The sequence below is a fragment of the Sciurus vulgaris genome, assembly GCF_902686455.1.
Source record: "Sciurus vulgaris genome assembly, chromosome: 7".
In the NCBI taxonomy this organism is placed as follows: domain Eukaryota; kingdom Metazoa; phylum Chordata; class Mammalia; order Rodentia; family Sciuridae; genus Sciurus; species Sciurus vulgaris.
The window spans coordinates 126,294,129-126,314,943 of NC_136467.1; the positions used below are offsets into that span (position 1 = coordinate 126,294,129).

General features: G+C 43.1%; 1 long non-coding RNA gene across 5 annotated transcripts in view; it reads left to right on the top strand.

Annotated features, from left to right (window-relative positions):
* Positions 1–20,815, top strand: part of LOC306666636 — a 46,497-nt gene that overhangs the window by 13,807 nt on the left and 11,875 nt on the right. For 3 of the 5 annotated variants that reach the window (XR_013765361.1, XR_013765362.1, XR_013765363.1), the window contains exons 2-5: positions 487–632; positions 15,408–15,483; positions 16,388–16,524; positions 18,176–18,247. This is a non-coding gene — a long non-coding RNA (uncharacterized lncRNA). The remainder of the gene's footprint in view (positions 1–486; positions 633–15,407; positions 15,484–16,387; positions 16,525–18,175; positions 18,248–20,815) is intronic. The other 2 variants (XR_013765364.1, XR_013765365.1) reach the window with 1 other exon arrangement.

Sequence of the window (20,815 nt, forward strand, 5' to 3'; positions counted from 1 at the left end):
GACCTCACTACCACTGAACTATATTCTGAGCCCGCCTTATTTATTTATTTGTTTGTTTGTTTGTTTGTTTGTTTGTTTTTGGTGCCAGGGATTGAACCCAGGGGCGCTTAACCACTGAGTCACCTCCCCCACTCCTTTTTGTTTTTTTGTTTTCAGACAGGATCTCTCTGAGTGGCTTAGAGCCTGGCTAAATTGCTAAGGCTGGCTTGGAACTTGGAATCCCCCTGCCTTGGGCTCTTGAGTTGCTGGGATTAGAATGCTCAGCCACCATGTCCAGTTTCCTACTACTTTAAATCTTTTAAAATAATAAAATATTTTATTTTCTCTATTTTTAATTACCTAAAGACATAGAATAATATGTTTTGATGCTTTTATTAAAGCATAAATAATAGAAAAATTTAAAGTAACTTTAAATGCATTTATAGGTAGGACCTAACAGTTTCACAATAACTGATCTATTTTATGTTTTATCAGGATAATTTCCAGGAAGTTGTGGTTCAGGCGCCAAGCCTAGAGGGCGACAGTTCCCAGAGTTACAATGCACAGCAGCGGGAAGCTGTGGCCTGAGCCCAGCCCAGGGTGATGCTGCTCACGCTGTTCCGGAGACGGACCTAGACCTGCCTGTCCCACAGGTATGGGCTCTAAGTCTGTTTCATGGGAGTCATTTTCATCATCGTCTTCGCCTTCCAGTTTGAAGAAGTGGTTCTGGAATGGAGCTGGGATCAGTACTACCTTTTGTTTGATTCCTATAGAGACTATATTGCTGAGAAGTCTCTTCAGAATTGTAACCAATGCATGGTGTTACAGAATCTTGCGTGAAATCATCTTTCGAAGTACAAGAAAGACCAGTGGATTTTAATGTAAAAGCATTAATGTAAAAGCATTAATGTAAAAGCAGAAGTTCATTAATGTGGTTTCAGATTCCACATTGTAACTAAAGACCCTACTACTTATTTTGGTGTGGTATCAGAGGAGGGTATATACTATTTGCTCAAAAGTCTACTAAAATACTACTTTCCAACTACACATCTGTGTGAGTGCAGGTTTTGTCCATATAATCAACCAAAGCAAAATATGGAAACAAATTGTATGAAGAAGACAGCTTTCTTCTATTAATTGAGACATTAAAGAGATTTGCAGAAATGTAAAAAAGAAAAAAAAAGGTAATTTCCTTTATTTTCTGCTGATTTTGTTAGGTTTTTGATTGCTTAAGATTAAATTAAGTCCTATAAGAATTGTAGCTTATTCAAATCTTTATTTGTTCTGAAGCTTCTTTTTGGTGTATAATTTTGGTTAAATGAACTATTTTTATATATGAATATAAAATATATACAAGATATGTTTTATTGATATGAATACTCAACACTTTAAAAATCTGATAGTCTAGATTTAATGCTGTAAATCATGATTGTTAACATATTTTAGAGGTAACTAAATTTTTTGCTAAGTTACTAAGCTATGTAAGTAACAATAATATCTTATATATTTTTCATAGTCATCTGAGATGTCATGAGCCAAGGGGCAATCCTGCTTTATTCATCCTTCATCTCAAGACAAATTTGAGGTTAAAGATTTTGGCACAGGAGATATGTAAGACTGGTTGTTTTTTGTTTTGTTTTTTTTTTTTTATTTATTATTTGGGGGAATGTTACTGGGGATTAAACCTAGGGGCACATTGTCACTGAGGTACATCTACAGTTCTTTTTTATTTTTTATTTTAAGCAATAGTGTCGACGAATGATCTCGCTGATAAGCAGATGATGACACATAATGTGGTGTGGGAGGGGTTAGTGTTAGGGTTAGGGTTAGGGTTAGGGAGGGGGCAAGAATGGAGGAAGGAAAGACTGTACAGAGGGAAAAGAAGGGGGGGAGGAGTGGGGGGGGAAGGGAAAAAATAACAGAATGAATCAAACAACATTACCCTGTGTAAATTTATGGTTACACAAATGGTATGCCTTTACTCCATGTACAAACAGAGAAACAACATGTATCCCATTTGTTTACAGCAACAAAAAAGAAAAAAAAGAAATAGTCTCATTAAATTGCTGAGGCTCTCACTAAATTTCTGAGGCTGGCCTCATACCCCCTGCTCAGCTTCTAGTCACTGGGATTACAGGTATACGCCACCATGCAGGCAAAATTGGATTTTTTAAGGTCTTTAAAGGTTTTCTTAGTGTACTATTTATACTGTGACATAGTTTACAAAATACATTTAAATGTATGTATATGTTACTATAACCTGTTTCAAAACTTTTATAATTCTGTAAAATGTACCTAAATTCTTTTTTCTTTTTTAATTTTTTACAGACTGCATTTTGATTCATTGTACACAAATGGGGAACATCATTTCATTTCTATGGTTGTGCACGACGAAGTTTCATAAGATGTTATGGAATATGTTGAACTTTCTACCCAGATGGTGATTAACCTTGATTTGCATAAGAAAGACTCTTGCTAGCTAGTACTCTTTTTAGTGCAAATCTGACAGGACTACTTTTACAGCAAGTTGATTCTCTTTGATGAAATAAATATGGTAGAATTAAAGAGATTATATTTATTAGTTCAAATCTATTGTGCAACTGGCCAGGCATGGTGGCATATGTCTGTAATCCCTGAGACTGGGGAGGCTGAAGCAGGAGGATTACAATTTAGAGGCCAGCCGGGTCAACTTACAACTGTATCAAAATAAAAAATAAAAAGAGGACAAACAAAAAAAAAAAGTGTGGGTGCTGCTTTGTGGTTCAGTGGTAGAGCACTTGCCTAGGACTTATGAAACTCTGGGTTCAATCCCCTGCATAACAAAAGGGAGGAGGCTGGGGATGTAGATCAGTTGTAAAGCACCTCTGGGTGCAATATCCAGTACCTCCCTTGCAAATCTATTGTGCAGACTGGATGGTTTTACTCTTATTGATGGTTTTTTGTTTTTTGGTTTTTTTTTTTTTTTCTTTTGGTTTGTTTGCTTTTGGCCCAAGAACTAATCTTTCCAGAAACTTCTCTTGGTTAAAATAGGCTAAAAAGGTGTGTCCTGACACTCCCAAACTGTCACTTTCCTTCCAACCTGGAATCAAACAGATCAAAAAATTACAAGTCTCCGGTATTATGGGACTAAGATGTTTGGCAAATAATCAACAATGTCTTCAGGGGAAATGAAATCAAGTCAGGAGAAAATCAGACTCATTTGTCAAATTCTACCAAAAAAAGCTGGGAAGCTATAGAAAGAGAGTTCTTATGCAATCTAACACTAAAGTTCTCCCCTAGGCAGAGCTATTAAATATTTCTGATTTTGCCTCCTTTGGAAATAAATATCTGACTCCTTATATTTGGGTTCCTTCATGGGATCCATATATACTGATACAACAATAAACTATCACCCGCATGACATGGAGCCCCACTTCCCTTAAGAAATGAACTAAATAGGGAGGATTTGAAACAGACCTCCTTTGAAATTAAAAGCTCCAAATTATTTTAACTTCTGAGCTTCCTCCCACTAACAATAAAAGCTCATGCGGAGGACAGATCCCAAGGAAGCAGAGATTTACATGTTCTAGGGCTAACTAAATCTTCATATGTATATTTCCATATGTATATTTCCTGCCTTTCATCCCACTTTGCCTCTTGTCTTATAAAAGTTTTCCAAGCCCCTGAGTCCCATGAAGATGGAGATTTGAGACAAAAAATTCTTATCTAGCCAGGAGTGGTAGTACACACCTGTAATCCCAGAGTGGTAGTACACACCTGTAATCCCAGAGGCTCAGGAGGCTGAGGCAGGAGGATCCTGAGTTCAAAGCCAGCCTCAGCAACTTAATGAGGCCCAGCAACTGAGCAATGTTAGCACAGAAAGACCCGGCAGGATGCAAACCTCATGAGTCATCTCAGCCCTTTATTCAGGGGGATGAAATGGTGCCCATGGACCCACTCTCCTGGTGGAAAACGAGTCACTGAACAAAGAAAGGAACTGGGTTTTTATGGGTTATTTTGAGGAGTGATCTAGTGAACATATGTCAGTTTTGCTTAGACAGTTAGGAATGTGGGCTCTTTCAGTCAAGGTCCGCGGACAATGCCAAAAAAGATTTTGCTCTGGAGGAGATATCGCCTCCTAGAGACTGTTTTCTTTTGAGGATGATAAAACATCCTCTCTGCCTGCAACCAGCATCTGGAGAACATTTGTCTTGGGAGATGAAAGCTGTCAATGCATGGCCTTCGTTTTTACTCCCTTTTCTTGTCCCTGGGTTTCACTATTTTGAGAATTTTTATTCTCCATATCCATTAAGCAAGACCCTGTCTCTAAATAAAATATATAAAGGGGGTGGACCTGGGATGTGTCTCAGGTGTTAAACATCCTTGTGTTCAATCCCTGGTACAAAAAAAAAAAAAAAAAAAAATGTTCTATCTTTCTCAAAGCTGACTTTTAAATAAACCTGTTTCCTTGCCAGCCTATCTCCAGAATGTTTAGTGGAACAATAAGCAGTAAAATACTTTCCCCATAGCAACAGGATCATTTATTTTAAAATTAATTTGTGTTTTGTTTTTCCTGGTTTTTCCTCACCTAACCCTTGCCTCCCTCCACCTCTACACACCACTCCCCATTTCCAAACCTGGACAAAGAACTTTGGATTCCCTCTGCTCAGGGAAGTCTGAGCTCAGAGGTTCCTTGCAGACAAGTTTCCTTTTGGACTTTTGTTTGCTGGAGCCTGGAGCTCCTTGAGAAGATTCCAGGTGTGTTGGGGAGTGTCTAGAGGAGCCCAGGGCCTTTGAAGGCTGCCAAGGAAGAATCAGGTGAGGTAGGTGGATCCTTCATGAGGCTAAGACACTCATCTCCACAGCCCAGGAGGCACCCCAAGGGCTGGCAAGGCCCCAGAGGTCAACAACTGCCTGGGGATCCTCAGGAAGCTGTACCCTGATATCTGGACTCCAGGCAAGTGCGATACCACTGAACTGTATCACCAGCTGACACATGCACTCCAGAGTCCACAAATTCCCCGTACTCAAATGTGTGGGCAAGCAGAAGAACCCCTGCCTTCAGAAGACCTCAAGACCTAATGATGAGACCATCATGGACTCAAGATGGACTGGAGTAGAGAGGAGCTCCTGAGGCCACCTTGGACCATGTGACCACCCTGAGGCTGGGAGGACTAGGATGATGGTGCCAAAAGGGACAGGAGCCTGAGTATCTGAAGCCCAGGAGGCCCGGGAGGTGGTGCGATGATAAGGGCTGAAGCGTTAATGGGATAACCCAGGAGTGGCCTGTTCATAAAAGTGAGCTCTTTCTGGCTGTGTTGCTCTTTCTTAGCACAAAGTGCCCTGCTTTGCCTCAGGACTCTGATGAGAGTCCTTGCCAGCAAGAAAGCTCTCACCAGACGTGGCCCTCAAACTTGGACTTCCCAGCCTCCAGAACTATAAAACATAAATTCCTCTTATAAATTACCCAATTTGTGGTATTTAATTATAGCAGCAGAAGACCCCACAGCACATTCTAAACAGCACAACAGACAGCCTGCTTAAGGGGAAACTGCGAAGACGTGAGTATGATAAAAGTCTTCTGTTTCTTGTTTCTTTTCTTTTTTTCCTTTTTTTTTTTTTTGTTTGTTTGTTTTTTTCAGTACTAGGGATTAAATCTAGGGATACTCTACATCCCCAGCCCTTTTTATTTATTTATTTTAATTTCGAGACAGGATCTCCCTAGGTTGCCTTGAATTGCCTCCTGAGTGGCTGGGATTGCAGGCACTTGTTGTCACACCCAGCTTCTATTTCTTTTCATATTTCAACTTCTGTTCAGAAAGGCTCAGGCTTTCTGGAAACAAAGGAATTTGTTAATAAACATTAAATAAATAAATAAATAAATAAATAAGCATTAAATTAAATAAACATTAAACAAAAGAATATTTGTAAAAGAATCTTTACAACAGAAACAAAGAAAAATAATACATAGAATAACAAAGTGAGCTTTTACACCCAAGGCTGATCTCATCTAAAACAACTCAAGCCATGAGGAGCTGTTGACTTTATTACAATAACCAGTATGGGACCACAGCCACCCCACCAACCCACCCTGGCAGAAACCTTTCATGCTGAGATGACAATGAGGGGAATGTAAAAACGGCATCCTATATGATGAGAAGCTAATTAAAATATCTGACATAGAAGAAAAGACTGAGGATATTCCACAAGAAATGCAGGAAGGAGAACTGATCTAAGTGCATCTACGTTAAATTCACTTAAATCTTTTGCTGGTTAGTAAGAATCCAAAAGTTTGACATCACAAAACGTGAATGACATTGAAGGGAAACAGACTTGCTCACACAGTGCTGGCCATAATGGAAATGGCACAATCTGTGGGGTCGCTCCATGGCATCAGCAGGCAGATGGCTGGTCTAAGACAGCTTCCCTCGAATTTTTGTCAACTTTGAGAGGACAACCAGGTCCTACCAGTGGTCTGCCAGAGTGCTGAGTGTGGCCACCCCAGCACGGCAATTTCAAGAAATTCAAACTTCTTATGTGGCAACTCAGGCTTTCAGAGGATGCCCCAAAGGACAGGAGGTGGAAAATGCTTTTGGATCCTGGGCTGAAAACTGACAGAATAACTTCCACCAACTTTTCTTGATCGACCAGCCAGAGACCCCCAGATCCAAGGGCTCCCCTTCATCTCAATGGGAGAAATAGCAAAGAACCTGTGGCCATCTTTAATCTCCCACAGTGACTAGAAGTAGTTCTCTTCCTCCAGGCGATTCATTGGCAGATTGAGACTCACCTCAACAATAACATCTATGAAATTTGGTGACTCTGGGGAAGATACCAAGACCTCAGACTGCTCATCAGGGTCTGCCTGGTTGATGTAAGCAGCCCACAGGCCTTACTGCTACATGAACAAACACTGCTGCTCATACTCAAGAGCCCATCTACAGCTCTATGAAGGAGGCAGCAAACCAAGGCTGTCAACAACACAATCCCATGTATTAGTTGGCTTTCCATCATTAGCACAAAATTCCTGAGATGATAAGCTTATAAAGAGGAAAGGTGTAGTTTGGCTTACAGTTTAAGAGATTCCAGTTCATGATTGAAAAACCCTATTGCTTTGGGCCTGTGGTGAGGCAGCATGTTATGGTGGGAACACATGGCAGAGGAAACTCATATCACAAGTCAGGAAGCAAAGCAAAAAGTAAAAGGGACCAGAGTCTCACAATACTCTTCAAGGGCACACCCTTAGTGACCCAAGGACTTCCCACTAGGTCACACCTTTCAAAGGTTCCATCATGCTGGGTATGGTGGTGCACACCTGTAATCCCAGCGGCTTGGGAGACTGAGATAGGAGGATTTGGAGTTCAAAGTCAGCCTCAGCAATGTTGAGGCTCTAAGCAACTTAGTGAGACCCTGTCTCTAAATAAAATACAAAATAGGGCTGGGGATGTGGCTCAGTGGTCGAGTGCCCCTGAGTTCAATTCCCAATATCCCCCCCCACCAAAAAAAAGAAGGAAAAAAAAAGATTCCATCATGTCCCAATAGCGCTACCCTCAGGCCCAAATCTTTAACACATGAAATTTGGGGGTACACTTAATGAAACCTAGCACCATGTATTAGGGTTCTCTAGAGAAATCGAACGAATAGGAATGGATGGATAGATCAAATGAGGAATAAGCTTATACAAATGTGGAAGCTGGAAAGTACCACAGTCTTCCATCTACAAACTGGAGACCTAGGAAAGCTGGTGGTGTAACTCTGGTCTAAATCCAAAGGCCTAAGAAAGAACCAGGGGAGCTAGCAGTGTAAGTAGTAGTCCAAGGGCAAAAAACTGATGTCCCAACCCAAGCAGGCAAGAAGAAACGGGATTTTTCTTCCTCTGACATTTTATCCTGTTCAGACACTCCCACAAATTAGATGATGACCCCAACCTTGGGCTGCACTCTATTAAATATACAGATTCAAATGCTAATCTCATCCAGAAACATCCTCAGAGACATACCCAGAAGTAACATTTAATCCAGGCATCCTCTGGCACCATCTGATCACGCTGTAAAAGTCATGTCATCTATTCCATTTCAATTTTTCAGAAACTGAAAACTACATGAGAACAATTCCGAAGCCATAAAAAAGTGATTGAAGAGAATATTGACTCAAGGTATGTGTCACAGAAAGAGCAGAACACCCTTGATTTAAATTTCACACCATCACCACCACCCGCAAGAGCCAAGAGCAGAGAACCACTGTTGAGGGCACAGAGTACAGTGGCCCCTCAGATAATATAAGACCTTTCCCACCACTCCCAATTCATTCTGCATTTCATTTTTCACAGATGTAACTTCTACAGTTTTTTTCTGAACTTGAGCTTCATAAAAATAAATCAGATGTGAGCAATGGCACACATCTGAAATTCCAGCCACTTGAGAAACTGAGGCAGGAGGATTGCAAGTTCAAGGCCAGTCTCAGCAATTTAGCAAGGCTTTAAGCAATTTATCAAGGTCCTATCTCAAAATAAAAAATAAAAAAGACTGGGGAAGTGGCTCAGTGGTTAAGTGTCCCTGGGTTAATCCCTGGTATCAAAAAAAAAAAAAAAAGAGAGAGAGAGAGAGAGAGAGAGAGAGAGAGAGAGAGAGAGAGAGAGAGAAAATGTAACATGAGTTCTTAGGCATCTAGCTTCTTTTTACTCAATTTTCTGTCTGGGACAACTGGAGGCTGTCTGAGGCTGCCAACAAAACTGCAGTTACATTTCCTGCCCATGTGGTGGATGGATACTAAACATATGAGTTGAAAAGTCAAGGATTGTGACATGCTATGGGGTCAAACACAATTCAGTCACAAGCATCTCCTTCTTCCAGAATCCTTTGCAACGGTGGACAAGGGACAACCTCAGCAAGGAGGTCTTTATAATAGCGTTGAAACTTCAAACACTATACTCTGAGGGAATAAAAAAAGAGACCTTTAGTTTTTGAGTCTTCTCATTCCTACTACTGCTGGGGTGGCAATATTAATAATACCTATGAATTAGAGGTATCTCAGCCTCGATTTTCTTTTTTTTTTTTATGGTCCTGGGGACTGACTGAACCCAGGGATTGTGTAAGTGGTAGGTGAGTGCTCTACCACTGAGCTACATACCCAATCCTCAAATAATTTTTTTTAGTTGTAGATGGACACAATCCCTTTATTTTATTTATCTTTATGTGGTGCTGAGGGTCAAACCCAGAGCCTCACACATGCTAGGCAAGCGCTCTGCCACTGAGCTACAACCATAGCACCTCGAATAATTTTTAAACACTCTTTTCTGCTTAACATAGATTCTCCAGTAAGTAGTGCCCAGTTTGACGGTTCTCCTTGTCTCCTTTACTCCTGACCAAGTTTAATCTAGATCTAGGGAAGAAGGTGTCAGCTCCCTAGGTCCTTTGGTCTTTAGGTCTCTGTGTTGTTATGGACTCAGGTCCTTGGGTCCAGAGTCATTAGAAACAAAACTGACTTTTTGGCAGAGGGTGGAGGGATTAGCTTGAACCAGAAGGGAGACACAATATCAACAGAGTGTGTCAGGTTGGCTCAAACAAAGGACAAAGGTATACTTTTTTTTGTATACTAGGGATTAAACCCAGGGGTTCTTAACTACTGAGCCACATCCCCAGCCCTTTCTGTGTTTTATTTTGAGACAGGGCCTTGCTAAATTGCTGAGGCTGGCTTTGAACTTGTGATCCTCCTGCCTCAGCCTTCCAAGTCACTGGAATTATAGGCATATGCTACCCATATGCCCAGCTAAGGTGTTCATCTTTTCTGGCATCTACAGGACAAGCAGGGACTCAGTGTCTTGATGTTGTCACATGTAGATGGAGATTTTAGTTGTACTGCTCTCTTCTCCGTCACGCCTCTTTATACAATACACGTCTCATTCCCATCTTAATTCTCCACCTTGGGAGTGTGTTACTCAGCTTTTTCGTCACTGTAACCAAAATATTTGACATAAACAACTTTAAGGAAGAAAGATTGACTTTGGCTTATGGTTTCAGTCCATGGTCAGCTGGCTCCATTGTTTCAGGCATGAATGAGGCAGAACGTCATGGCAGAAGGGTGTGGAGGCAGAAAGGTGTGCCCAGGTCACGTCAATCAGAAAGCAGAGAGAGTGGACGGGGTTAGGGACAAGAAATACCCTTCCAGAGCAGACCCCAGTGACCTACTTTCTTCAACTAGGCCCTCCTCTTCTAGTTTCCATTATCTCTCAATTATCCTTTTAAATTTTAATCCATCAAATGGATTAATCCACTGAAATGAGGTTACAGATCTCATAATTCAATCATCTCCTAAAAGTCCCCACCTCTGAACATGGCTTCCTTGGGAACCAAGGCTTCAACACATGAGTCTTTGGTGGACACTTCAAGGGCAAACCATAACAGGGTATTTCACTATGCTAATAAGGTAAGGGTGACTATAGGTTGCTTTAGTGACTGTTCTGTGCATGTGTTTTCCTCTCACCACCTGGAATCTGCCCCTTATAATCTAGGAAAGTCTTTAATGTTATTTTCAGAACAGAGCAGACTATTGTCCTATCTCAGTGGGTCTGATTTTAGTGACCTTGTCATGTCTGTCACCAGCATCTTGGCATTTCTGCTGAACACATAGTCTCAAAAGTTGAACTGATTTCTCAGCCTCCCACCACTTGGCATGTGATCTTAGTTTACAGCCTTGAAGACTGGCTTGCTTTTTAACTCCTGATTTTCTAGTGTGGCTGTTAAACCCATAAGACTGAGAGCTGGGCTGGGGGTAGTGACGCACACCTGTAATCCCAGCAACTGAGGAGGAGAAGGAGGAGGATTGCACGTTTGAGGTCAGTCTTAGCAATTTAGCAAGGCCTTAAGCAACTTAGCAAGACCCCTGTCTCAAAATTAAAAAATAAAAAGAGCAGGGCATGTGGCTTAGTGCTAAGCATCCCTGGGGTCAATTCCAAGTACCAAAAAAAATTAAAAATCTTAGAGCTAGGTTGGCTGTCTCATTTGCCCTGAGAGGTTTTATCCTTTAATCCTAAGAGATCCTATTTTTCATGGGCTTCCCTGACTGTGTCCCTGTTCATGTCACAAGGCATCCTGTTATATCTACTGCTGAAGTTCATAATGGCAAAGCCAGATACTATGTACATTTGCCAATTCAGTCCACATCTCTACTCTCAGAAGCTTCTCTTTCTGCAGGTTCTCCACCTGGCCCCTGCCCTCAGCTGTTCACCTTTTACAAATGCTACATGGAAGACAATCAACTGAACTGCCTCCCAAGTGCCCTCAAGAATTCCCAGGGAGCTGGGCATGGTGGTGCATGCCTATAATCCCAGCAGCTTGGAAGACTGAGGCGGGAGGACCACAAGTTCAAAGCCAGCCTCAACAATTTAGTGAGGCCCTAAGCACTTAGTGAGACCCTGACCCAAAATAAAAAAAAAGGGCTGGGAATGTGACTCAGTGGTTAAGTGTCCCTGAGTTCAAGCCCCAGTACCAAAAAAGAAAGAGAGAGAGAAGAGAGGAGAGGAGAAGAGAAGGGAAAGAAACAAGCCAGTGACCTTGGTATCTCTTCTCCTCCCCACAGTGCCACAAAGGATCATCAGTTCCTGTCACCTATCTTCATTCTTCCTCTTCTCATCTCTTTACTCTTATCTCATCTCAATCTGAGCATCACTATGTTGAACACTACTTTTTCTAGAAAATTTCTCAGCCCCACCACTCTGAAATTTCCTCAGTCTTACTTAATTGCTTCTAACACCATCACCTCCAGCATTGTGACTGGGGTTGGGGGTAGACAGCAGCGGCTGTGTGAAGGGCAGATTTCAAGGGAACCATTGAAAAAGGTGATGCATGAGACTACTCATGTTGCTCCATCCTGCCTCACCCTGCTCAGCCTCTCCACAGCCCTTGTCCCCTGCTCTTCCTCTCCTGCCCTTCTATAGCTGGATTAGCTCCCTCCATCCTCATATGTGGCTCAGCCAGGCCACATCTTCCCTGAGGGGGCCCAGAATCATGCACCTCACCCATATCTCTAGGGCACCTGGTAAGAGCAGGAAGTGGAATTGGGGGCTGGTCAGAGCTCTCCCATCCAATTTGAGGGCAGTGAAGTTAATCCAGACAACCCGCATTCTGCGTCCACTATTCATGCCTCTCTCCCCGACTGCCTGGGTCTCTCAACTTCCGGATGAGCTCATGGTTTGGTTATCAGGAGACAGACTGAGTGGCATGTGGGGAGTGAAAGACACTGTTTATCACTCTCATTTCTCCCCACCTCACATTGTTGTGGGTGGCTGCAATGTTACATATAACCACAGTCACAAGTAAATCTGAAGCATGATAGAACCCAAGCCATGGTTGCAGATTAAGTTGAATATATCAATTAGGAAAGTTGAGTCATGCTTCTGCACTGTAATCACAGAAAAACTGAGATGTGCATCACACACACACACACACACACACACACACACACACACACACACTGGGAAGCTGAGTGGAGCCCTATAAAAACAAGACACGGAAAAGGCTCCCCCTGGTGGACTTGCCTGAGGTTTCCTGGGGAACTACCAACCCCAGCTCAAGCCAAAGCCCCAAAGCAATCTGCTATCTCATGCAAGATTGGAAGGCTCTCCTTCACTTCAGGGCCAAGTCACACTCCTGGCATTCTCTGTCCTGAAATGACACCCAGTTCCAGGAAGAACTGGTTTCTGAGACAAACTTGCACAGACATCCAGGAGACAGTCTGGCCAAGCGAGTTACCCAGTGTGTCTGGTGGCAGGGAACACTGCCCACTTCTGCTCCTCAGTCCCACTGGGTTGACCACAAGCCACACCCCTGGCAAAGGGGAGCCAGGGCCACAGGGTGAGGGTGGACACTGCTGCTCATGTTCCTGAATTCATAGCCAAGAAGAAGAAGGCCTCCCAAGAGAGGGCCTTGCTCTGTTTACAGTAGGTCCCCCACTTCTCCAGTTTCAATTTCACATCTTCAGCTGCCCATGGTCAACCACATCCCAAAAATACTAAGTGAAAAATTCCAGAAACAAAAAAATCCGTAAGTTTCGAATACCTTTTTTTACAGTACACTGTTTTAATTGTTTTATTTTATTATTTGTTATTACCTCTTATTGTGCTTAGCTAATAAATTGAACTTTATAATAGGTTTGTACGTATAGTATAGGGAACACAAATATATATAGTGTTTGTCACTCTCTGAAGGTCCTTTGGGTTGTGGAATGTCTTCCCCACAGACAAAGGATGACTACTCTGTATTTCAAAGGAGCTACCACTTCATATACAGTTCACTGACCACAGTACCTTGCCTGTGCCACTGAGAAATGTCCTGGTACAGAAGGGGAGTCAGCTGGGACCATGCATGTGCCCTGCCTTCATCTAGAAGCAAATGTTGACTGGATCAAAGTGGACATTGGACAATATACTCCAAAAACACAGCCACACATTGCCCTGGATGCATGCTGGTTTTCACGTGCACCGCTGTTTTCTGGGGGAAAGGATCCCATCACACATATAACTTCTAGACATTCATCCAGAAACCAGGTCACTCCCAGGTGCTGGATCTACCTTGGCTTGAAATCCATGATGATAGGTTGGTATGGAGCTCTGAAGCAGAATCCCCCTCCTAGTGCTGCCACTCTGGGGCTCCTCTCACATGTCCTGTGGTGGGGGATGGGAGGGAGTATTACACCACTTCTTCAGTTCTCAACTTCGGTGACTTCTACAGAACTTCCTCCTGTCTGATCCAGCTTTGAGAAAGTGATTAGGACATGATTAGAGAAACAATCATTAGAATGGTCCCAGAATACACAGTACAAGCTATAATTACTGCTTATAGCAAAATAGACACAGAAGTGAAATTGCATAGATAGCCCAGGGGCTTCTTCCAAAACAGAAAAATGATAGACACAATATTAGAGAAAATTAAAAAGCCATGCTTAACAAAGAAGGAATATCCCCACAAAATATTCACAGGAATGTAATATGAATGGAGAAGATGAACAGGGTTAAAACAGTATCTGGACTTTGGATCCAGCCAAGGACAGCTGGGAGTTCAAGTCCTGTTGAGCAATGAGAAAGAAATATATTGCCCACTGAGATCCGGGACCAGCATCGTGTTCACTACTCAAAAATCAGAGCCTGGGATTTGCCTCTTCCTCACCCCTCTACCTCTTCAAGAAAGAAGGCTGAATAACCTAAGTGACTACTGACTTTTCCTGGGACGGTGGTCTGGGGAGGCCTGCGAATTCCCAAAGGGCCTGCACATACCCAAGGGGCCTGCACCTGGACTTCACTCAGCCTCCAGAGCCTGGGGCTGCAACTGAGTCATCCCCAGGATCATCCCAGGGCAGGAGCCCTGGCTGCCACCTAAGGCCTCACACTGGACACCTATGCAACTAACTATGCAACAAGACAGCAGAGATTAAAAAAAAATCTAGAATCCTGTCTCAAAGTTTTAAAAAAAGGGCTGGGGATGCCGCTCAGTGGTAAAGCACCCTGGGTTTAATCTTTGGTATAAATAAACAAAATTAAAAGTAAGCAAGCCTAAAAGTCAGGCACAAAGGCATTATTATTAAACCCTGCAACAGAAAAATATAATTTGGTGAGCAATGTAGGAGAAATTATTATTTTGAGAAAAACACATACATGTAAATCCTCCTCTTGTGTAATATACCCCCCAAAAAATCCAAATGTTTTTTGATCTCTGAAAAGAAGAGGATGTTCTAGGTTAACTAAAAGAATAAAATGGGCGAACAACAACAACACCAACTACAAAAAATAGACTGATAAATCTGAGCACAAAACGGTTTAAGTTTTATACTTAATATGAAAAAATGAAAGACAAATAAATGAGGAAAATGTTGGCAGCACAGGCAGTGAATCCAGACTTCCCAGGTATGACCTTGGACAAGATACTTTACCTCTCCACAATCCTGCCTCCTCCATACGGTGAGGCTGATAATTAACCTTGGCCTCGAAGTCGGTTAGGATTAACTGAATTGCTACCCGTAGAGCTGATAGCATAGTAACTAGCACAAAGCAAGCACTCCAGAGCTATTTTTATTTTATTTTATACATGTGAGGCATGGGCATTGCAACTTATAATAGAACATATATAACTAATTCACAGTTATCATGAAAAATTCAACTTCATTCATCATAAAAAAATTTAATTTTATCATTAGTAAAGTTGGTTAAAAAGACAATCACGTATTCCTTCTCTAACCATGGGGGTCATATTCCTAAAAATCTCCTGTTTAAAAACACTGTGATTAAGAAACTCACAAGTTAGGGGTGGGGTAGGTTAAAACTTTACTAAATGTATGGGGAGTGGGTATTATTTTGTTTTGTTTGGTTTCCATTTGTTTTATTTGACACTAGAGATTAAACCCAGGGGCACTCTACTACTGAGCTTCATCCCCAGTCCTTATTTTTTATTTTGGGACAGAGTCTGACTAAGTTGCTGAGGTTGTCCTCTAATTTGAGATCCTCCTGCCTTAGCCTCCAGAGTCACTGGGATTCAGGTATGTGCCACAGTGCTGGGCTCATATATATGTCTCATGTTCTTTTAAAAGTTCTACTTTTTCATATTTTTCTAAAATAAACTCATAAAGAAATTATCAGTTTTGCAGAACTTAGATTGGCAACTGTTAATGTGCAGTTCCTATCCATTAGTCTATCCTCAGTGGGGAGCAGCCTTCCACTGGCTTCCCTCCCCTTCAGCTTTAGCAAGATGTTTGCACATTAGTTAAGTGGACCTGTAAGAAAGGACTATGATGTCTGTTTGCAAAGGCTTTTAAGTGAATACTCAGTGTCTTTCCAATCACTAGTGATTGTAGATAATGGAAATTATGCAACAGAGAAAATATGGCCCAGGCAGAATGTGCCATGGAAAATTGTCTTCAGAGACACTCACACCCTGTCTGGAATGAGCCAGTGGTCCCAGGGATTCAAATTTGCAAGACCTGTGTATGGACCAGGTTTGGGTCAGGCACATGCCTTTGCAAGGTTCCCCAGGTGGCTTCAAATATGCACCCACCTGTGGTGACATGAGCCTGTGGATGGGGTCAGATCACAGTAGGGCAAGACTTGGCTTCTGCTCTTGCTCCTTCACTATCTTGCAATTTGATTACAGATTACGGTTTCCATTTCCTGGGTTTCATTCAGTTTCCTCCTTTTGCTATAAAGGGGAAGAGTTGGGTTAAAGTGGGATCCTCATTGTATGACAAAGCAACACAATATGTAGGAAAGAACTCAGACCCTGGGGCCAGGTGCCTGGAACTTATATTCCCTCCACATTCTTCTTCCCCTTATGAGAGGAGTACTTCCTACTCTGAAATCTGTCTCCCATCTATTCCTACCCCACACACACCATGGCCCCTCTCCACTTACCACCTTTCACTGAGACACTTTCCATACTTTCCACAGCCTCCCAATTACTCCCCAGCCATACCAGCTTGAGCTCCCCACTGCCCAGCACACTGCCTCAGCTGCACATGGAGTGGTTCACTGTGGCTGAGTCTCTGCCTTTTCACAACGGAATATCAAGATCTTGCTAATCACTGGTGAGTGATTTACATTTTTGTAAAGTGGTTCCCATTAAGCTGCCTTCTTTTTCTTTTTCATCAAATCCTCATTATTTTTTCATTTGTATAAGAAATAGACCTGGATGTTATCATGAAGTTTTGCCATTTTGACTTTATAATCAACACAGTTTTAATGGAATTCTGGTGTCAGTGGGAGCACATCTACATCCACCTATGGGGGCAATGGGCATTCCCTAGGGTGTCCGAAATTAGAAAGCCCTAGAACTCTGCCTTATTAACTGTTTATCCCCAGCCCCTATATGGTGCCTGGGATATTTCTTGAATGAATGAATCTATCATGAATGAAAGAAATAAGGAATCATTTTTAGGGTCAAATACACATAGAAGCATACAACAAGGACTGAATGTTTTCCCTTTTTCAATCCCCTTCTTGCCATAACCCAAGTCCCACAAGCACAAATCACATCCAAATGTAACCAAAAGGGGAATCGAATAGGGCCCCAGTGCTGATGGACCATCTTGCTCCACAGTCTGTCCTGTGGCCTCCTGGTTAATACGCTGTGCCCTGCCTCCCGCCCTGTTAGCACTGCATTGAGTCCAGCCGGCCTAGGGAGCTCAGCACCCCGCAGCTCCAGGAGGCTCTGGGGAGGGGCAGAGGCAGAGGCCACCCCATCCCAGGCCATGCACCCTGCCTGGCAGGCCCTATTCCTGGGGCTCAGTGTCCCCTGCACAGGAGGGGCTGCGGGATCCCCTGTCACAACCCCAACCCCATGGGCACCAAGGCAGTGCATGCTGAGGGTAGCCCACCACCCAGTTGGTCACCTGGGACGTGTGGCTCCCAAACCCCCTAACCAGAGGGTGAGCCCCATGACTCATGCCCTCAGTCATGTCTCCAGTCGGCACCACGTGCACACTCAGCCTGGCGCCTGGGGTGCTCTGCCCCCCACCTGTGGGCCCTATGTGTGTTTTTAATACTGCCTGAGGCTCTGACTTTAGAATTGAAGAACTTCGGTATTCCATGTAAATTTGGGGAAAAGAATTGTTAGATTCACTAAAAATAAACGGCTAGAACTGGGGGAAAAGAGGAGGGGGCATCTCATATTTGAGGATTAATTCTACTTGTCCACAGGCTCCACAGGACAGTCAGCCCTTCTCACAAGATGTGGCACATATTTTAGCCCAACCACGCTAATATTAGCAGTAAACCCTCATCACCCTCTCCACCCCCTCTGGGAATCAGTGGCTTAGCACTAAAAACTTCACAACAAAGGAAGGTACCTGTTAGAGGGAGGCAGACAAGCTCACTTTGCATCTGACTCGGGGATGGCTTTTTATACACAGGCAGGGAAGGCCCATCTTTGAAGTTTCAAGGATAGAAAAGGATTTGTCTGTACTTTGATGGCCAGAAAACCACATGGAAATGTCAACTAGCACTAACAACATGGGGAATGTGCTTCCTCAGGGGCATTTTCAGCATTCTTTGTTTGGGTTTCTTTTGTTTTGGGGAGTGCCCACCTCTTTTTTTTTCTTTTTCTCCTCTCAGTTATGCCATCTGGTGGCCAAAGTAAACTAGTGCAATTACACAGTCAGTGGGCTGGAACAAGGCCTTTGTAACTGCAGAAAGCATGCATGCCTCCTTTTAAGAGTTATTCCCTTCTCCCTTTATTAGCATATGTCACTTGATTCACAAAGAATACCAAGGCGTTGGCCTCCATGTGTCTGGATCCCTACCGGGGCAAAGGTAACGAACTTTAGTTTGGGCACAAGAGAAACTGGTTATGAAAAAAGGGAAAAGAAGGACAAGTGAACAAGTGTGGGCCCCTTGCTCACAGTAAATGCTTCCAGGTGGCAGAGAGAGCAGAATTCTTTGCACGACACTGGTTTCTCAATAGGAAAGATGGCATTGACCAGAAAAGGGCAGAATGGTCATTGGTAAGAGGGAACAGGAAGCCAATACCTAAAACAGAAATAAGAGAAACCTTGACTGCTCTAAATGTGTTCAAACTAGCTGGTCTGACTGGGTGACACCCCAGAGTACCAAAATCAAGATTAACCAAGAATACTGCCCATCACCACCCACAGTCTTTCAGGAAACACAGAGAGGCAGAGAGGTGTTAGAAAGCTGGAGATAGTGGAACTTTGACTTCCAAAGATGGAAAACAGATCAATGTCAAAATAACAGATTGGTGGCCTTGACATGACTTTAGACAAAAAACCTCAAATGAGACACAAAATGATGTTTTGGGTGCCCTGAGAAGAACTAAGTGTGGCCAGCAGGGGGCTCTGGGGGATAAGGCAAGGGCAGGTCACACCAGACTGTCCTCTTGTCAGTGTCTCTAGAGGAGGAGGCAGTATAGTAGACCAAGGGCCTGCCCTTTGCTAAAGCCTTTCATGACATCCCAATTACATCCTTCTGGAGCAGATGGAGAAATATGGAATAGGTTAGAAGACACTGGAACTGATTAAATGACAGTATCCCAGATGCCAGCAGATTCTCCCTTCAATTCTGTCTTGTTCAATATTTTTAGCATATCTTTTGCATTATATAGAATGCATATATATGAAGGGAACAATTTAAAGAAATAGAAAATCCACTGGATTCCAGAATCAGTACACAAAATGGTCCTCAACAGATCAAACAGATAGTAGTATGATGAAGTGAGTCTTTCCTCCCTGCACCAGGCCCCATGCTCTTGCTTCATGAGTTTTGCCCCGGGGTTTCTCCTCAGTTGTTAGCTTTGTTAAAACCTCTCCCAAATCCTACCCACTGTGGGGGCAGAGCATCTTTCCCACCATAATATCAAAGATTCCTCCTTTTACCTCTCCAGTGATTGGTCTTCATACAGTGTTGGAACTGAAGTGATTAGGCAGGTGTTCCTCACTCCCTGACCACCTCCCAAGACCAATCTAGACTAACCCCATAAACACATCTTCAGCCTAATCTCAGACAATGGAAAACACATTCCCATTCCAGGTCAGTCACTCTTCCTGGGCCCTGAAGTTCGTCCTTCCTCTCTTCCCCAAGACCTTACTCCATCAATTAACTGCTCTCTTTCCAGTATCTTCAAGCAGTCCTCTGTACTGTCTCCTTCCTATTTTTTTAATGAAACTTTCTCACACCCACTTCTGAATCAACTCTTTTTTTGGAGGGGAGGGTACTGGAGATTGAACCCAGGGACACTTTACTACACTTTACTACTAAGCTACATCACCAGTCCTTTTAAAAAATTTATTTTGAGCCTGCTAAGTTGCTTAGAACTGCACTAAATTGCTGAGACTATCCTTGAAATTGTGCTACTCCTGTCTTTGCCTCTCCTGAGATTATAGGCATGTGCCACCGCACCCAACTAAATTGAACTCCTGAAAAGACTTGTTTCTACCATTCTCTGTCAGAGACTGGGTTCTGGAGGCAGACAATGAGGTGGAGTTGGGGATGCAAGATGCTGATTAGGAATCAACACCTTTGAAGCCAGGACAAGGAAGTCAGGACCAGGCAGAGGGAAAAGTTAAATTGAGCAGCAGACTCAATCACATCTCCCATTACTCCTCAGAGAACTTGGAGGAGTGTCACCCATCTGAACAAACCCAGATGAGTCAAAAGAGCCAGGCACCTGCCTTCCTTAGTCCCCACATGGGGCTGCCCAGAAAGAGTGTGTATACAGAGCCAGGCAGCTATGCAGCAGGGGACCTAAAGGAGCTAATGGCTGGAGGCTGTCTGCTCACTGCTGTCCCCACAGCTGGGCAACATTCTCAATCTAGGCAGCACATCTCCATGACTGTCAGGCTCGCCTTACTTCTCATTTCTGTCTGGCACCACTGAACTCCACCTTCTGTCTCTACTTTTATTCTTTGCCCCACTCCAAATCCAGTGGGTTCTTTTTAGTTCTTATTGTACAGGATAAACTACTACATCCATCAGGACTGATCTCTCTCTCTCTCTGAAACCTTGACTCCTTTGGCTTCCTCTCCAACCTCTTCTTAACCTCTCCAGCCATGCCTTCCTGGTTCCTTCAGGGGCATGTCTTCCTCCACACCCTCTCAGGGTAATCTCACCACTGTCAGAGTTTAATTCCCATTTATATGCAACAATTCTGAAATCCAGTCCACCCTCTCCACTAATCTGAATCTCATATCCAGTTGGTTCCTGGATATGTTGAGGCCATCAGAAGAGTGAAGTTCTACTCTCACTGTGTTTTCACCCTGAAGAAAGCTAACTCTTCTCCGGGGTAAGAATTGAGGGACCCTCTGAACCTGCTCTGTCGAATTCTTCTTCTAGACAACAAACCTGGCCCACTCCTGTTGGGGTTGT